The sequence below is a fragment of the Erpetoichthys calabaricus genome, chromosome 3 (genome assembly GCF_900747795.2).
Source record: "Erpetoichthys calabaricus chromosome 3, fErpCal1.3, whole genome shotgun sequence".
NCBI lineage: Eukaryota > Metazoa > Chordata > Cladistia > Polypteriformes > Polypteridae > Erpetoichthys > Erpetoichthys calabaricus.
In genome coordinates this window covers 35,536,746-35,557,426 of record NC_041396.2, presented here as the reverse complement: position 1 = coordinate 35,557,426, position 20,681 = coordinate 35,536,746, and positions in this window count along the sequence as shown.

The window sequence follows — 20,681 nt, the reverse complement described above, 5'->3', positions numbered from 1 at the left end:
GCAGCCATCAACTCACATGCAGAACCATAGGTGAAGGGCTTAAGCATTTAACTCTTATAGTTCTCCTGTGTAGTATAATTATCTCCTGTACCGTCATCAGTCCACACCTTGAACCTGTCCCAGTCATTCAGTACATAGGACACGATGTTCCTCCGGATATCAAGAGTGAGCCTGATATGGCTGTGCAATATGTAACACAGAATGGAAAAGGCAGGCGACATCTCTGGGCATGGAAACCACTCTGTAAGTGACAGTTCTTTGATTGATGGTGATCACCTCGATAGACATGTTAATGGGGGTACGGTTGGAACGATAAAGGAAATGGGTACCTGAACAAAGTCTAAAATACCTACACAATAACTATAATCATAATAAACGAACAATAAAACAGAGGAGAAGCCGTGGATTAAATAAAAAGGCTGCAGTTATCAGCAGGGAGATGTGAATACCGTGGCAAAGCAAGGAAGGGAATGAAGAGACTGGAGCGATGGACAGCCTTATATAGGCAGGCAGCCAACTACGTGGGAGGCGTGGGGATGGAGGACCCAACGCCGCCTCACACAGCGACCGAGCTGCAGGCTATGGACGTATATACAGTATATGTACGTAAGTAGGATTCAGTTAGCGTTGGGAACCCGCGTACCAAATTTCTTGAAGATGGGCCCATAAGTAACAAAGACCGTTGGAAAGTTCAATATGGCGGCCGACAGTGGCATCATACCACCGAAATAAGTACGTACATCGGTTTCGGTTAGCGCAGGGAATCCACCTACCAAATTTCGTGAAGATGGGGCCATAAATAAGAAAGTTCAACATGGCGGACATTGTCGACCGTTATGACCATTACGCGTAGAATTTCGAAATGAAACCTGCTTAACTTTTGTAAGTAAGCTGTAAGAAATGAGCCTGCCAAATTTCAGCCTTCTACCTACACGGGAAGTTGGAGAATTAGTGATGAGTGAGTCAGTGAGGGCTTTGTCTTTTATTAGTATAGATTTTCTGTTAAAATGTTTTGGGGACTTTAGCAGATCAACATTCCTGAGACCTTCACCTTCCTTTATTTTCAGATATTGTATGATGGTCACAGTTTGCTGGTCGTGTTTTGTCTCATTTTGTATCTCATTATTGTTTGGCTGCTAATTAAAGGAAAAGAAACAATTGAGGGGTTTGAGTTTTCAAGAGCAAGTCAATTAAATTGAATTCAAAAGAAGTTAATTATGAGCAAAAACAGGTCACTAATTAAGAAAAAGGTTAGAATGAAAACCTGCCGCCACTGGGGCCCTCCAGGACCACCATCATCTAATTCTTCCACGTGAAGTCTGTAAACCCTGAAGACTGATTGAGATCACTGATGTAAGGTAGAATGCCCAGTGGGGCTGCTGGGTGGTCTCGTGGCCTCAGAACCCCTGCAGATTTTGTTTTTTTTCTCCAGCCCTCTGCAGTTTATTCTTTTTGTTTTTTCTGTCCTCCCTGGCCATCAGACCTTACTTTTATTCTGTGTTAATTATTATTGCCTAATCTTATTTTTACATTTTTCTTTTCTCTTTCTTCATCCTGTAAAGCACTTTGACTGACATCATTTGTATGAAAATGTGCTCAAGAACTAAATGCTGCTGTTGTTGCTGTAAACACTTAAAAGGGTTCGAGGTCTGACGTTGAGCTCATCTGTTCGGATTTTAACAACATGTCCCCCTAATGCTTCCGCAAGCCATTCCGTCTCAATGAAATGTGCCGAAAGGGAACGGCGTGGTGCTCCTCGGATGAACGGTGCTGCCCCCATTACTTGCTCATTTTTTATTTCTAATTTTGGAAGGTAAAAAGAGCTTTCCTTGAGCCTTAGCTGAGCCGAATGCCTCAGGGCATCACAAAACCTATGGCAGTCCCTCAGGCTGGCCAATTACCTTGTGACAACACTGAGGTGCCATCTGGAGGGCACGTGTGAAGCCATGCCTCCTGCTGCGTGTGCACAATCTCATCTCCTCATTGTGTTGTGCGCCTCCTTGATTTATGCGGGTGACTCTTCAGGGCCACCACCAGGACCACCACGACTAACCACCTAACAGTAATAAATTGCTCTTGGTTCTTATACCAGAATATTTAATTCATGTCATGTCATCTCGCCGTACCCTTACTGATTACGGAACAAATTCTTGTCTGCCTCAAACCGTGGGCCGGTGTGCCGTCTTTGAAGAGTGGGCCACTGTTGGAAATGAATCTCTTAATTAGGCTCTGAAACTCTTTAACGGGTTCATTACGCTGGCTGGCGCATGACTTTTTATCGCAGTTTACGGAGCCCACGACAGATTAGCGGCCTCCAATAAACAGCTCAGTGGCTTTTACGAGCCGCGCTCCAAGTGACAAACATGAATGAATATACAGGACGGCAAAAATCAAAGGCGTTCTCCGTCCGACAGAAGTGCGCTCGGGCTCTTATTTTATAAGGCTCCATCGATCCGCTTAAGACACCCACATGCATTTCCAGATAGAGATCAAATCTGTCCTCTTCAGGCTGCCATTTCCTCGGCTGTGTCAGGGAAGATTGATTTTTATGGGTCTTGATTGCAGAGCTTTAAAACCTCATATACACTCACTTGGCTCCTGCCCTTAATTAAAAGCAGCAAGCCTGGTCTTTTCGAGGGAAAGTGCTTGTTACTGGCACTCTGTAGCCGTAAAATAGTCCTTGACGCCTTAGCCTCCCACTTCAAAATTGAGATCCGCGGCGCGGCTCCTTATATTATTGATAGATTTCATTTTTTATTTCTTTTTAGATATTAGAGATCTCTTCTGTGGCCAAAGTGTCTATTTTTCTTTTGGTATGATTGCCGTTCCTGCACCTCGACTGACCTGCACAGACAGGCGTGACGTTCAATGGACAGACACAGCCAGCGTCGGCCCTCTGTGTGGGACTCCATGTGACACACCGTGAGACTTACTGGTGACCAAGCGGACGCACAGGGCTGGCTTGTTCCCATTAGGACTTATGCAGGACATGTTTCACTGTTCATATTGTCACGAGAACGACCAAGAGACATCAAAAAGGTTTGGGGCAGCCACCCGGCTGAAAAATGGGTAAATTGTTGAGATATGTGCACAGGTTAGAAGTCCAGAACAGAGCTGATGGGACGGAGGCAAGATGGTGGCTTTAAAGACCAGTACAGGACATGGTGTCACTGGGGATTGGAAGTGACATCATCAATAGCACCAGACCCAGAAGTGTTGCCTTCAATGGCACCAGTACCAGAAGTGACATCATTATCAGCACCAGACCCAGAGGTGACATCTTCAATAGCGCCAGACCCGGAAGTGATGTCGCCAGGGACCAGAAGTGATGTCATCAATACTGCCCAGACCCCGGAAGTTACGTCTTCAATGGCAGCGGTACTGGAAGTGATGTCATCAATAGTGCCGGACCTGGAGGTGACATTTTCGGGACCGGAAGTGATGTCATCAATAGCACCAGACCCGGAGGTGACGTCTTCAGGACCAGAAGTGACTTCATCAATACCACCAGACCCGGAAGTGATGTCTTCAATGGCACCAGTACCAGAAGTGACGTCATCAATACCACCAGACCTGGAGGTGATGTCTTCAATAGTGCCAAACCCGGAGGTGACGTCTTCAGGACTGGAGGTGATGTCTTCAATGGCACCAGTACCGGAAGTGACGTCATCAATAGCACCAGACCCAGAAGTGACATCTTCAGGACCAGAAGTGACGTCATCAATACCTCCAGACCCAGAGGTGATGTCTTCAATAGTGCCAAACCCGGAGGTGACATCTTCAATACCACCAGACCCGGAGATGATGTCTTCAATAGTGCCAAACCCGGAGGTGATGTCTTCAGGAATGGAAGTGATGTCTTCAATGGCACCAATACTGGAAGTGATGTCATCAATAGCGCTGGACCTGGAAGTGACGTGTTCAGGACCAGAAGTGACGTCATCAATAGCACCAGACCCAGTGGTGACGTCTTCAATAGTGCCAGACCCGGAAGTGATGTCTTTGGGACCAAAGTGACGTCATCAATGGAGTGGGAACCTAGCGGGATTTCCCATGGATGGTCTGCAGAGGATTGAGAGAGAGAGTCAGTGCGGCTCGCCACCTCCTGGTCTGGTGTTCTATTACTATTATTCAGGCCCCTTAGCTGCCCCGCAATAGCACGTGTGTGACAACATGAATTCAGTGTTTTAAAGAAAATGACATTTCTGTGTGTTGCTTAGTGTGATGGGCTATAAACCAGCGTTTTAAAGAAAAGGCAGAATTTCTGGAAAATTCGGCTACAGGTTATTGTTGCTGACATAAATAATTTACCCGTCTTGCAAAAGAGTCACCTGCTTTGAATAATCAGACTGCTTTGATTAGTATCTCATCCACTCACAATGCCTGGTTCCTTTGAAAATGAACGAGTTCTGGGGACATGGGTTTCTAATCAGGTACTTCTTGATGGCTGACAACAATGCTATTGTTGAACCAAAGTAAGCGTGTTTATACTATTATTATGCTGAGGAAATTGGCATGCACCATTGTTTAACTGATCATCATGTTAATCTATGTAGAGATTGAAGTATTTATATATTTCTGGGTAAAGGAGAATAAAGCAGAACAGAGAAGCATGGTCTGACACTCATGACTGCTGCCTGCTTCTTTGATGCTTCTTCACCATATTGCTGTGGCTACACCCTGTAGCAACAGTGGCTTATACCAGGCCCAGGTTCTCCTAGGCCTGAGGCCGGTTACACACACACTGCGCAAATTATTAGGCTCACCTGTACACCGGCTTATTCTACAGTATGCAGTTATCTAACCAGCCAATCAGGTAGCAGCATAATGCAGAAGGTCCTGCAGATCCCGATCAGGAGCTTCAGTTGATGTTCACATCAAACACCAGAACGGGGAAAATATGTGACCTCAGTGATTTGTGGCATCAGAAGGGCTGGTTTGCATGTTTCTGTAACTGCTGATCTCCCGGGATTTCTACCCACAACAGTCTCAAGGCGCTTGAAGCAAAAAAAGAAGAAGAATCCAATGAGGAAATGCCTTGTTGATGAGACAGGTCAGAGAAGAATGGCCAGACTGCTCCAAGCTTACAGAAAGGCTACGGTAACTCACATGACCGCTGTGTTGAGCAGAAAAGCATCTCACAGTGTGCAACACGTCAAACCCTGAGGCAGATGGGCAACAAGTGTAAAAGGTCTCATTGGGTTCCACTTCTGTCAGCCATGAACAGAACACTGAGGCTGTAGTGGGCCCAGGCTCACCAAAACTGGACACTTAAAGACTGGAGAAATGTAGCCTGGTCTGATGAATCTCAGTTTCTGCTGAAGCACATGGATGGTAGGCCAACAGCATGAATGTGTTCAACCAGCCTGCCTTGTGTTAACAGTCCAGGCTGCTGCTGCTGCTGCTGCTGCTGGGGTAATAGTGTGGAGAATGTCTTCTTGGCACACTTTGGGCCCTTCAATACCAGTCAATCATCACTCAAATGCCATGAACTATCTGAGTATTGTTACTGACCATGTGTATCCCATCATGGTCACTATCTTCTAATGGCTACTCCCAGCATGATAAACCACCATGTCAAACAGCAAAAGTAACCTCCAACTGCTTTCAGGAGTATGACAATGAATTCAGTGCTCTTCAGTGGCCTCCACAGTCAGGTCAGGTCAGGTCAAGTTGGGGAGCAGTCATTGATACAGTGTGTTACCGGACCTATCACATAACGAAACAGCTCAAGATGGCAGTTGGTAACATGCCCCACCCCGGCCCAGTCCCACCCTCCAGAAGTGACAATCTACCTGCTACATTCAAGTGTTACATGGGTGTCCCCTTGGCCTGCTCCAGCTGCTCAGGTCCTCGGTAATGTGCCTCATTTGGGAATCCATGAGCAACCGCTCATTTGATACAAAGTCTAACTAATGGTACCCAAGGATTCTCCGAAGAGACACAAGCAGTCCAGTCTTCATCTCAGGTCACTGGATAGCATCCATGTCTCGCACCCATATAGCAAAACAGGAAGCACCAGGACTCTAAAGACTTTTGCAAAGTCAAGGAAGATGGAGCCACTTTCACCATGGTCACCAGACCCATGTGGGACTGAGACAATCCTCAGTGCCAGCCCTGTCAGTGCCAGTGGTCACCCATGACGAGAAGAATATCACCATCAACCACCAAGCGAAGCTGTGAATGAAATGTCTGTCTGAGACATCACTCACTGTGGTCAGAGCAAACACCGACACAACAGACAAGACACCCAGAGAGGGCCTTAATCTGAGTCTTATGATACACTCGTTGAATAGAATGACATCGGACACCATCAGAAGGAGCTGATCCACCACAGCAACAACTACTACCTGAGTATGACAGCCATCAGAGCGACCAGACCAATAAAAGGTGTACCCACCTATAGAGATCTGCCAGTCCCAGGTCTGTGCACCTCAGAGAGGGCCACCACTGAAATGCAAAGTTTACAAAGTTCATCATGCCAGAGAGACAAGACGTTCCACACACCTACCTGGATGGGCCACCTCAAATTTGGACCGAGTGCTGCTATGCACCACACCAGTTCTGATCCCCAACAGGCTGGACCCCATTGGCTCTCTGGCGGTTTTGACTTTTCAGGAGCTGAGGCCCCCCGAGGGTTTTTCCCCATTCCCTTTATAATGCAAGCAGCCTTCCTTTGGGTGGCTACAGCAGAGCTACTCCAGCAGAGATCAGAAGGGAGTCCTGTCTGACATTTTGGAGCTGCTTGATGTTTTTACAATCCTGCCACCAACCCCGAAGTTTTCCCTGAAAGTTGGAGGAGCGTTTACAAGGTTGGATGCACTTTAAACGTCATGCCCAGGACAGGCCTTCATAGTCACTGCATCTAAAACAAGAAAAACATCTTAGGGATTTGGAGGAGCAGGAGAAGAACAAGTGTTACACACACGCACATGGCAGGCAGCTAAAGGGCTCAAAGGAAGGCAATTCCACACCAGACCAGGGGGTGGAGAGGTGCACTAATCCTTTCTCTTTTTCCACTGCAGACCCATTATAAGAAATTCCGCCTGGTCTCCACGACGTCACTTCTGGTCAGGAGCCCTATGATGTCACTTCTGATCCAGACGACTTCACTTCTGGTCAGGAGCCTGATGACATCTCTTCCGGTCCTGAAGACGCCCCTTCCAATTACAAGTCAGATGACGTCACTTCCGGTTCCGGTCCTAATCACCTCATTTCCCCTGCCGCACTTTAAAAACCCACCAACTCAGCCTCACCAGTCAGTTCAGTTTTGGACTCCAACCTGTACATAATTGTACACAAAATCAATCATTTTGCAGCCAGGATCAATTACACAGGAGGCTGCCCCAAACCTTTTTGGTCTCTCTTGTCTCATCTATGACACAACATGAATGTGCAGTTGAGAAATCTGCCAAAATTGTGATGCAACTATGTTGACATGGACCAGATCTCAAAGGAATGTTTCCGACATCTTGTGGTATCCGTGCCATGAAGAACTGAGGATGAAAGAAGGCCCTGCCCAGTATCACTCTAGTGGTCCAAAGAATTGGCTCATTGAGTGCACGTCCAGTAAAAACAAATTCACAGCACTGCCCTTTGGATGTCTCGTCTCCATTCTTTTGCTTCCCTGCCATATTTCACTGCAGGCTGGTAAATGACTAAGCCAGCAGCATTGGAGCACAACGCAGAAACTAGTGCCGCATGGCACATCAGTCCCAGTGTTTTATAATAATAAGGCAGAAATGCTCTTTTGGGAATATTTCTAATTTACTTGAGAATAAAATTTTCTGTCTGGTTTCACTTTTGCTTCATTAAATTTTCAAACCCAAATGGCTGCTTTTATTCTGATATATTTTGCAGGACACATTTGTTACTGAAATATTAAGCCCAAAAATCTAAAGTGCCACACAGATACGCACCAAGCTTTGCTCAGTCAGTTATCTAAAACAAAGGCTTCCCTGTCAACCTAATCCTTCCATGTATTTGAAGAATCTGGGATGACTTTCCAATGCGAACCGCTGGCACTAGCTTCCGATCATCTGTGCAAACATGCAAATACACCTCTTCCCCAGCCTGCAGAATGGGGCGGGGCTGGATGATTGGGGTGGGGTTGGATGTTGGTGATGCTCAATCCCAGTCTCATGTCAATATCAGAGCCATTTCCAAGATCAATTGCATTCCTCACAGCAGTGTCTGAATGGGGTGGGGCTGGATATTTGGGGCGGGACTGGATGTTTGTGATGCTCTGTCCCATCCTCGTGTCAATCTCAGAGCTGATTTCAAGTTTAATTGTATTCTTCATAGCAGTGTCCGAATGGGGCAGAGCTGGATGATTGGGGTGGGGTTGGACGTTGGTGACGTGCAATCCCAGCCTCATGTCACTCTCAGAGCTGTTTCCGAGATCAATTGCATTCTTTAAAGCAGTGTCTGAATGGGGTGGGGCTGGATATTTGGGGTGGGGCTGGATGTTGGTGATGCACAGTCCCATCCTTGTGTCGATCTCAGAGCTTTCAAGTTTAATTGTATTCCTCATAGCAGTGTCTGAATGGGGCAGACCTGCATGATTGGGGTGGGGTTGGACGTTGGTGATGCTCAATCCCAGTCTCATGTCAATATCAGAGCCTTTTCTGAGATCAATTGCATTCTTCACAGCAGTGTCTGAATGGGGTGGGGATAGATATTTGGAGTGGGGCTGGATTTTGGTCATGTACAGTCCCAGTATAATGTCAATCTCAGAGCTGATTCTGAGATCAATCATAGTCCTCACAGCAAGGTCTGAATGGGGCGGAACTGCAGGTTTGGGGCGGAGCTCTAATTTGCAGACACCCAATCCCATTCTCAGTTTATTTCCACAGCTGATGCTTCTGAGATGTCATCCTCACACCAGCCCACCCAATATGCTGTGGTTCACTCCTCTGTGTTGCTCATGTTTCTTTTCACCTTATCCTTGGCATCACTGCTTCTTAACAGACTGTGAACTAGTGGGAAAAGTCTAAGAAAAAAAATGAAAGGCCAATCTTTGCAGTGAGAAACTAGAAATAATAAAGTCCAGATAAAGCTCAAATTCTACTCAAGTCTGTCCAGGTTGCTTTCTTAAGCCAATTGCACTGATAGGAGGGAATGCCAAACTTGATGACGGGCATTGTAGATCTCATCACCTAAGTGTGCCATTTAATATACCTAGAAATCACTGGGGATGTTGGGTGACAACTTTTGACCCTTCCATCATATCGTGCAGTTGCCCCTTTTTCTGACAGCCAATAACGTGATTCCTGATGGAGCCAGTGCTGTACGAGGGGTTTACAGGTATGTAAAATTCCACTACACTCAGTCCACTGACAGTCAGTCAGTCAGTCAGTCAGTCATTATCCAACATGCTATATCCTAACACAGGGTCACGGGGGTCTGCTGGAGCCAATCCCAGGGCACAAGGCAGGAACAAACCCTGGGCAGGGCGCCAGCCCACCACAGGGCACACACACCCACACACACACTAGGGACAATTTAGAATCGCCAATGCACCTGACCTGCATGTCTTTGGACTGTGGGAGGAAACCGGAGCACCCGGAGGAAACCTGCAAACTCCACGTAGGGAGGACCCGGGAAACGAACCCTGGTCTCCTAACAGTGAGGCAGCAGTGCTATTACTGTGCCACCGTGCCATCCCTACATTCTCCAGCCCTTTTCCATTTTTTCTGTTTTCCATTCTGTCTTGGCATGCAGAACACAAGACATTAGACAGATGGGCCTCTTGTCCAAAATGAGGTTCAAACACCGGTGCTCCTTAATTCTTCATAACTGCATTCTATGCACTGCACTTCCAGGCGGGCGCTGATTGGTTATCAGTTCTCATGTGCACTGCGCCCACCTCTACGTCTAAAGCCAGTTTTATTTAGCCGGACAGACCCGGTGGGTGCGTCGAACTACACAACGGCCTCTGACTCCTTAAGATTATGTAAATGATGTCTGTGGCTGAAAGTTGATGGAAAAATCATCTAATATGACACGCCGTTTACTTGTGCCCACTGCTGCCAGGATAGGTTTGGCTCCTGCCATCCTGCACTGAAATCAACATGAAGTGCAGCATATTGCCACCATCATTTTCTGAGCCTATGAAGTGCAATGCAGTGTTGCTGTCATCCTGACCTTTTCCCAGCAGTAGTGGGTGCAAACAGGAATAAGTCCTGGATGGGATTGGAGCTTACACTGATAGCACGTTTCCACACCCACCACATGCCAAACCACCTGGATTGGGACCCGAGAGCAGTGGGTGGCATCACAGCACCACACTGGAACACTGTGAGGGTTTTTTTTTTTTGGGGTAGCTGGAGTGCCAATCCTGCCACCAGTCCCCAAAGTTTTCCCTGTCATTTGGAGGACCTGCTTGCCAGGCTGGATGCAGATTTGCGTCATACCCGAAAGGGAAGCCCTTCTATTTCAGGTCACACTTAGTATACTGACTCGTTCTTGGCTAAATAAGAAATATCTGTCACGACTGATACACATGTTTTTATAATGTGGGACGAAACAGTAATACTCATAAAAGATGCAATGAGAATGCTCAGTCTGGGATTTGAACCCATGTCTCAGCAGCCTTGAGGCCACTTTAATTATAGTTGTGCTACCATGTGTGGCCTGCAGGGGGTGCTCCAGCTCCCCCAAACCTGACCAACAGAGACACAGGCATAAGTTTAACACAGCATACAAGTCTTTTATTCTGTGGGAAATGCTTCCCAAATTGTATCCCACCAGCAAGCCCAGTACAAAAGCACAAACAAGCGCGCGGGCCTTTGTCTTCTCTTCTTCTCTCTTCCTTCTGTCTCTGCCCCGTCCGCTTCCACTCCCCCTGCATCACGCTTCATCACCTTCCTCCTGACTCTGGCTCCTGAAGCTGCAGCAGTGAGCTTCTTTTATGTGTAATACTGGGAATACTTGTGGTGGCCTGTTAGCGTGGGCCGAAAGCACTTTTGGGTGAGGCTGGAGCCCGACAAAGTAGCACCCATGGAACCCAACAGAACTCCATGTCCCATGGTGCCCTTGGGAAATCCAAGGCACCGCTGCCATCTAGCGATTCATGCTCTCTCCACCCTGGTCCTTCCACTCCAAAGGCGTCCCGGCCGGGTAAGGGGGCCAGCCGTCCACCACACATGTATTTCTGTCTTCTTCTTCATTTTTTATGACTGTTCTTAATGGGGTGCAAGACAAAGTGCCTTTTAGACACACGCCATTCCCATGTCTGTCTCTCCATGTGAAACACCTCGGCTCCCAGTGGGATGATTTCTTGTACCTGCTATTCATGGAAATGTGTGATATCTAGTGATATCTCAACTAAAGCGTGCTGAACAAGTATTTAAAATGTACGCATCTTGTAACCTTTTCCATGCGATCATTTTACCTACTGGGGGGGGCGCCTGTACTTTCCTCACCCATCCGTCCGTCTGTTGACTGAGCCCGCTGGGTCGCGATGCTGGCCTTTGTGTCTGTGTGCTGCTGCAGGGGTCCAGGTGGTCTGCCACTTCTGGCATCCCGCAGTCGCCTTCAAGGCCCTTTCTTTTCCATCACAGCCTCGTCTAAGCCATCATGGGATGTTGTCCAGTAGCCGAGGGCAAGGCAGCCATGAGGGGGCGCTGCCACGCCATCTTCATACCCCTCTATGCCACTCCTGCTCTGACTACGCCTGTGCGAGTTTTAATCCAGATGGATTTGCCTTTGTGTGTGCCGGTACTGCGCGAAAGAAATCAAGCAGGATGTGGAATATGGAGCCTTAATGAAGAATTATTTTTTTTCCTTTAATGCTGCAGAAGCAGCTTTAATGAGATGATGTCCGTCTCGTATCCCCTCCTAAAAGGCCAGCTTCATTCATGATTCAGGCATTTTCTGACAGCTAATCACGCGCAGCGGCAGATTCCAGTGTCTTTAATCCTTAACATTCTCGAATTAATCGAATGAAGTCTGTACCTGTTAATGCCGCGGCAGTAATTACTGTTATTCCTATTAAAGGCAGATACTTAGTGGCACATCTGAAATCAGAAGTGCGCTCCCTCTTATTGAAAAATATAATAATAAGCAGGCTTGTTAATTATGGTTTAGAAGATATGTTTTGTAATTACCCGCATCAAGCGGCGTTGCCTTTAAAGGAAGCTTCTGCCTGGAGGGATAGAGCGCTGTATTAACGCCACATTTGTAGATATGCTAGAAATGAGATTACACTGCGCGGGCATCGGGCCCCCTCCAGATCGGCGGCTATGTCGGGATGTGAACAAATCCCAGAAAGAGTGTTTCTCTCTCTGTATTGGGAAAAAAATGTGGAATTTAAAACCCTGCTGGAAAATAAAAGGACCGTTAGAAAAGGCCTGTCCAGAAGGGATTGAAAGAAAGAAAGAAAGAAAGAAAGAAAGAAAGAAAGAAAGAAAGAAAGAAAGAAAGAAAGAAAGAAAGAAAGAAAGAAAGAAAGAAAGAAAACATAATCAAGACGGGGAATCAGGGAAATGGAGGAAGGTCAGAGTGGTGGGGACTACAGTTTAAGGAAAGGTCTAAAATGGGTGAGCAAGTAAGAAAAGGGACAGAAGAAATGATGGGGGATTATGAGAAACGGGGGATTATGAGAAACGGGGGACGGCCAAAAGGTCCCATGATTACAGACGGGACATAAAGTGAGGGAGCGATAAGAAAAGGAAAGAAACAAAGATGGGGGATCATGAAAAAAGGGGGACAGTCAGGGGGGCCCGTAATTTAAGACAAGGTCTAAAATGAGGGAGCGGTAAGGAGAGAGAAAGAAGCAACAGTGGGGGGGGGGGGGGGGTTAAAAAGGGCCCATAGTTTAGGAAAAGGTCTAACATAAGGGGACAGTAAGAAAAAGGAAAGAAGCAAAGATGAGGTATCATGAAAAAAGAGCGACAGTCAGGGGGTCCGCACTTTAAGAGATGGTCTAAAATGAGGAAGCAGTAAGGAAGGTGCAGGAAGCAACAATGGGGGGGAGGTCAGAAAATAAAGGTAGGGATCAAAAATGGCCCACAGTTTAGGAAAAGGTCCAAAGTAAAGGGACAGTAAGCAAAGGGACAGAAGCAAAGATGGGGGATCATGAAGATGGGGGACGGTAAGGGGGCCACAATTTAAAACAGGATATAAAGTGAGGGAGCAATAAGAAAAGGAAAGAAACTCAAGGGGGCCCAAAATGAGGGAGCAGTAAGGAACAAAAATAAAGCTCAAATGTGGGATCATAAAAAGGGGGGGGGGGGTTAAAATGAGCCCACAATTTAGGAGAAGATCCAAAGTAAGGGTATGGTAAGAAAAGGGGAAGAAGCAAAATGGGGGATCATAAAAAAGGGGGACAGTCAGGGGGCCCACAATTTAAGACAGGATATAAAGTGAAAGAAACCAAGATGGGGTCATGTAAAATGGGGACAGTCAAGGTGGGGGGGGCATAATTTAAGAGAATGAGGGAGCAGGAAGGAAAGAGAAGGAAGCAAAAATGGGGGAATCATGAAAAAGGGGGACACACATGGGGACCACAGTTTAAGAGAGAATATAAAGTGAGGGAGCAGTAAGGAAAGAAAACAAATCCAAGATGGGGGGGGTCAGGAAAATGGGGGGATTTCAGAAGGGGCCCACAATTTAAAAGCAGGCCCAAAGTGAGAGTGGAGTAAGGAAAGAAAAGGAAGAAAGGATGGAGAATCATGAAGAAGGGAGATGATCAGGGGGGCCCGCAATTTAAGACAAGATCTAAAGTGAGGGAGCAGTTAATGAAAAAGAAGGTAACAGCAGGGGGGGGGGGGGGCTCATAAAAAAAGGGGGCAGTCCTGGTGGGCCCACGATTTAAGAGAAGGTACGAGGTGAGAGAGCAGTAAGGTATGAGAAGGAAGCAAAAATGGAGGATCATGAAATATTGGGACAGTCAGGGAGTGCCAGAATTTACACGAAGGTCTAAACTGAGGTGAAGTAAGCAAAGGGAAAGCATCAGAGTCTTTCAAAATGGGGGGAGTCAGAGTGGGCCAGCGATGTCATAAGATAAAGGGTGAATTGAAAATATTACTGAGGGGAGCTTAGTAACCAGGTTTAGGAGTTAGTTTGTCATTTTGATGAGAGATCCCAAGTGGACACATTAGTGAGGACATGCTGTACTTTACTATTAAAAAGTTTAAGGGGCTGTTGGAATATCAGAATGGGCAGAAGGATAGTGAGTAGTGGTAGACACAAAGCCAAGGACAACTTCCAAAGAGATACAAGCAGAACTCCATAGTCAAGGTCCGTCATTGTCTGATCGCACCATCCATTGCTTTATGAGTGACAGTGGGCTCAGTAGAAGAAGTCCCAGGAGACTCCACTGTTGAAAGAAAACCATAACAATATGTATATTCACAAGCCACAGTGCTTCTGGGAGAACATCCTTAGGACAGATGAGACAAAACTGGAGCTTCTTGGCAAGTCACATCAGCTCTGTGTCCACAGATGAACCAAATGAAGCTTTCAAAGGAATGAACAAAACAACTTCTGTGAAACATGGAGGAGGCTCGGTTAGGGTTAGGGACTGCTTTACTGCATCTGGTGTGGGTGCCTTGAGTCTGTGCAGGGAACATGAAATCTCAAGACTATCAAGACATTCTGGAGAAAAATATACTGCCCAATGTCAGAAAGCACCATCTCAGTCACAGGTCATGGACCCTCCAACAGGATAAACAGGACCCAAAACACACAGCTGAAAGCACCCAAGAATGGCTAAGAACAAAACAGTTGACTGTTCTGAAGTGTCCTTCTGTGAGCTCTGATCTGAATCCTGTCAAACATCTATGGAAACAACTGAAACATGCAGTCCTGAGAAGACCCCTTCAAACCTGACACAGCTGGAGCAGTTTGCTCAGGAAGAGTTGGCCAAATGACCAGTAGACAGGTGCAGAAGTCTCATGGAGAGCTCCAGGAGTCGCTTGTTTGCAGTGATGGCCTCTAACAGTTGTATAATATAGTATTAAGTTAAGGGTCCCATCAGTTTTGTCCATGCTATTTTCACTTGTGTTATCATTCGAAATACAATACAATTTATTTTTGTACAGCCCAAAATCACACAAGAAGTGCCACAATGGGCTTTAACAGGCCCTGACTTTTTGGCAGTCCCCCAGCCTTGACTCTCTAAGAAGACAAGGAAAAACTCCCAAAAAAACCCTAGTAAGGAAAAAATGGAAGAGACCTTGGGAAAGGCAGTTCAAAGAGAGACCCCTTTCCAGGTAGGTTGCATTCCAGGTAGGACATATTCTGTTGCATCAAAACTCTAAAGCAAAGTGTATATTTTGTTTTCAACACAATGAGGGGTGCCAATTACTTTTATCAGTTCAAGTGACAGTATATCAAAGGCAATTGAGGGTTCTTCTTTTTTCATGGAGGGGATACCACTGAATTTGACAAATCTGTTTATTCTAAAAATGTAGACAATCGGTCAGTCGTATCAGAGAGTTCTGCTTAAATTACAGAGACCGCAGGTCTAAGTCGTCGTATCTGTCTCCAGGAAAAGAACCAAGAGAGAGTCGGAGAAGTCGATGTCGGTCCAGTTGCCTTCTTCACAGGCTCTGTAAGTCTGAGTCGTCTCCTGGCTGTTTGACGAGTGCTTAGCTCAAGTAGCAGCTACTGGAGTGAGGTGGACTTGTCCAGGTCTCTGGAGGTTTGACACCAAGATTTGGAACTGTTGACTGTAATTGAAGCACTGTGACTGACTGATTGTCTACCTGCTGTGGCCCACCAGGGGGCACACTAACCACTCTGACCCTGACATAGACACACGTGGGGCACAAGTGCACGCTCATGCTTTTATTTTTTTTCCTTTTACCCCGTGGGAAACACTTTCCCTCGTTTCCCATGTGTACAGCACAGTTTGGCAGTACACAAAAGCAAAAAAGCACTTCTCTTCTTCTTTACCTCCACTCCTCCTCCAGCAAACTTCATCTTCTCCCACTCAACTCTGTATCCCGGAGTAGTGGCTGGTGGCTCCTTTTATAAGGCACCCAGAAGTGCTCCAGGGGCTCGTTGGTGCTGCAATCAGGGGTACAGAGGCAGATGCAGCACCCCCTGGTGGTGCCCACGGAACTCAACAGGGCTGCACCAAACTCCAGCTCCCAAGGAGCCCTGCGGGAGTCTGAGGCATTGCTGCCACCCAGGGGGGGCTGCCACCTGGCGCTCCTGGAGAGGTAAAGCTTTGGATACACACCACCCACTCCGGTCCTCTCAGAGTAGTGGCGTCCCAGCCAGGCAAGGACCCCAACCGTACGCCACACTGCTTACAGTATGTGATATCGTCCTTATCATTCTTTGTATTTTGTTTGAATCACGTTGACGCTCTTTTGCACATTACACTCGCTGCTGCCTCACGTTCACTGTGACCCTTTGCCGACCCTTTTCCAGATCAAGTGAGCTCTCCGCTGAGATGATTACAGAAGTTGACAAAAGGCAGCATGATAATGCAGATGATGTTTTAGGGAATTGCAGGTAAAGGATGAGCACATGGCCTAATATCAGGGCCAGCTAACAGCCCCCTTAAATTGCAGTAAATGGCCTCCTGCACTGATGGTATCATAAATGATGTGTACAGTATACTTAGAAATATCAATAGCTGAACGAGTAAAGCTAAAAGTGCTGCTCCACTTTAATTTATAGCACTAACACTTAGGTCAGGCTCACTCATAAAACATCAGTAATAGTCTCCTGGCATTTACTTGAGAAAAGTTTTCTGGAAACAGAAGCTGATTAAGGGTTAGGATGAGGCCAGACTCACCGAGACAGAAAAGCAGAAATGAACTCAACTGACACTATTTGCATCAATGATGCGACAAGCAAAGGCATCCTTCGTGTGAAAAGAGTGAATCGCTGTCACACGTTGAAAAGGGAAAGTCGGAGACAAAGTGAGGATCAAACTGCTGAGCAAACGTTTGTGCAAAATGACAACTCAGAGATCGCCGTGTGTGCGGTTCAGTCAGAGGCCTGAAATTTTAAATCCAAGCCTAAGCTGTCACTAAGATTCACTGATGATTCTGTGATCTTCGCGGAGTCAATGGAGGCTCTGATCGGGGCACTCAAGACACTAAGTGAGGGGTGTGAGTGCCTGGGACTGCAACAAGATCCAGGCCTTTAATGAAATCTTGGGCACAGCCATTAGCAGCGTGTCTGTTTGTGGAGTGAGTGTCGACCTCGTCGAGAGGTTTACTTACCTTGGCAGTGACATTCATGTCTCCGGTGACTCTTCCTATGAAGTCAGTAGATGGATTGGGAGAACATGGGGGGGTCATGAGGTCTCTGGAAAGGGGTGTGTGGTGCTCCTGATATCTCTGCAAAGGGACGAAGGTCCAAGTCTTTAGAGTCCTGGTGCTTCCTGTTTTGCTATAGGGTTGCAAGACATGGATGCCATTCAGTGACCTGAGATGAAGACTGGACTCCTTGTGTCTCTTCAGAGAATCCTTGGGTACCACTGGTTTGACTTTGTGTTGAATGAGTGGTTGCTTATGGAGTCCCGAATGAGGCACATTACCTGCATTGTGAGGGAGCGTCAGTTACAGCACTACGCCATCCCTGAGGGTGATCATTGTTGAGGACCTGAGTGGCTGGACCAGGCCAAGCAGACGCCCATGTAACACCTGGCTGCAGCAGATAGAAGGTGGGACTGGACTGTGTGTCTGTCTGGGAGGTTGCCAACCAGGATCTAGAGTTGTTTTATCGTGTGGTGCACAGTACCGGTGCATGCTCCCCAATCTGACCTGACCTGACCTAAGCTTTATAAATGATCATGACCTGGGGCCTCATGCATAATGCCGTGCATAGAATTCACACTAAAACATGACGTACAGACAAAGCGGAAATGTTCGTACGCACAAGAAAATTCAGATGCATAAATCTGTGCAAACGTCAGCTTCCATGCTCTTTCACTCCATAAATCCCGGTCAGCGTGAAAAGTAATGCACGTGCACGCGCCTGCTGCCTCACCCCGACTCCTCCCAGAATTACACCTCTTTGAATATGCAAATCAATATAAACAGCACCTTATGTTTTGCGTTCTGTGAAAAGGCAATGGCAAAAGCACGGGGGAAAATAGAAGAATTTCAGCGAATACCAAGTGGAGGCAAGGAAAAATAGGCAACTATTTGTTGGTTTAAACAGTGGTATAATCAACAAAAGGAAGTTGATCAAGTGACATAGAGTGTCACAGAAACTCGAAAGCTCAAGTTCACAAAGTCGCACAGTGCCCGAAATAAAAAAGAAGTTCTCAGATATCAAAGTCACTGTGAAAAGGCGAGTCGTAGCCCACCGTCTGAGTGTCATATGGAAACTTATTAGGGTACAGAGAAAAAACAAAAAAATAGGCACACAGTGGGAAAAAAAGCTCGAAATGTCAAATTTAATCTCGAAATTTCCACTTTAATCACATAGTTTATTTTTTCATTAAAGTAGAACATCATAAACTTCATCTTAAAATTGTTTAATTTACTAGTTTCTCAAATCCCATCGTAACTAAAGTAGCACGTTAAATGCTTTGTTCTGTATTTGAATCCATTACATTTGTGATATTACAGCTCTCTGAATAATTAAAATACTGAGATGTATACGTGATATCTTTTTCATGATGATAGGAGTTAAAGCATGTTATTAAACATGGGAACACAGTGGCGCAGTGATAGTGACGAACTGGCCAGAGATTGTTCCTGCCCCCCCTGCAAGATGCTTGCTGCACCGTGCGCGACCTTCGATGAAACAATTTATTGCAGCAGTACTGTCTCTTTCAGACTACTAACCCCCAATTCCTGTCCTTCCTTTTCTTTCTCCAAATACCCAATCTCTGCACAATCAGCTCTGTAATAGACGTTAAGCCATCTGTAAGCTTAGAACTCTGATTCTTCAAAACTTTTAAGGAACATTGAAATATCTTCGTAGTACGTGTTTTAATTATTCTATCCATCTATCCTTTCAGTGTCGCGCCAGCCCCAGCAAGAATACAGCGCGAGGCAGGAACAATCCCTGAACTAGCTAGCGCTGCGGCACCGTGTCCTCACATGTTTAATTATTAACAATACAGATTATTTAAATGATGTTAACATTTTATCTGTATAATGTAATAAACATATTTTGCTGCATTTCATCTTAAAAATGAAATTGTCATCATATGTAAATTACGCACTTTATAAAGTGGCTCAGGTTGTGTAATATTATAACTGTATCGCAAGTTTACAGTGAGGTAATTGTACTTATAAGTACAAACAGTTCTACAAGGAGCACGTGATGGACTGATTGAGTGCATTTAGAGTTTTGGAGATGAAACTGTTTCTGAACCGTGAGGTCCATACTAGAAAGGCTCTGAAGCGTTTGTTGTATGAGAGCAGTTCAAATAGCGTATGGCTGAGGCAGCGTGTGCTTGATGCTATATAGTGATAATTCTCTTTCCGATCAGCTGCTGTAGAACTGTGATTCCACACTCAGTGCGCAACATTTTTGTGCGTACGCACCGTTTATACATGAGGCTACTGGTCTGTCCAATTTGGACAACTGAATACAGCGACCTGGGATATGAATATTAACGTTTGAGGCAGAAAATGAAAATGATGTCAAGGAAAAGCCAGATCATCAACACCGAAATCAAAGTTCAAAGCCCAAAAGTGCTACTTCTTGTACTTTTCCTATTAAAACTTGAGTGCACATGGATTTCTTTGTAGTAGGGATCCAAAGGCTGGACACAGTAGTACATGCGTCGCTGTCTTTTATAGTGATGGCACAACAACATCACATATGTTGCTAAAAAGTCACACGACCACCAAAAGACATTTTCGCTAGCAACTATATTATGACTGCCCCTGTAAGAACAATACAGAAAATGGGGTGGCAACAAAAGGAAAAGACAATAGGAAATGATAACAATAAGAAAAACATTAGTAATAATGAAACAAAAACTATGAATTGATTCCAGAACAAATTATGAGGGAAGGGTTACCATTCATTTTCAAGTCATATACACAGCAGTTCTGGGATATTTAATATGCTGTGGATGATATGTCAGGAACTAATTTACGGTATGTAAAGAAAATTAATGGTTACCTGAGACTCCGTGTAACCAGCCTGACCATTTGCCTCTGACATCATCTGCAGAACTGCTGCCCGCCGGATGTTCTTGTTTTTTTGCACCAACTCCAGAGACTGTTGTTTGTGAAAACCCCAGGAGATCAGCAGTGACAGAAATACTCAAACCAGTCCAACAATCCTGCCACACTCTTAAAAATGGTGGCTCTTGAATGACACTTGATGGTTCTCTATTGGGTTGCGTGGTTCTTTGTAGAACTATTGCTTGACAAAGCACCATTTCATTCTGGGAAAGTTTTTTTGATTCTTCACGCCTTGAAAAACTTCCTAATTTGAAGAAGAAAAAAAATGAAATCTTTAATGTATGGTGGGCTACCTAGCAGGAACCTGTCAGGTTAAGAAAACCTGAAGTTACCCCATGTTCTTGTATGTATGCACCATGAGACCCTTTGGTATTTCACAAATCTGTTACCATCTGTTCCTGGATATTTACTGTGTGGAGCCTGTCATTGATCTAAATATATAAAGGGGCTTTCTGGAAACTTCAAGTAGATGGGTCTTTTGAGAACCAAAAATGGCATTGCTCTGAAGAACCAATCTGGCACCTTTATTTTTAAGAGTGCAGGGTTGAAATCATGGAG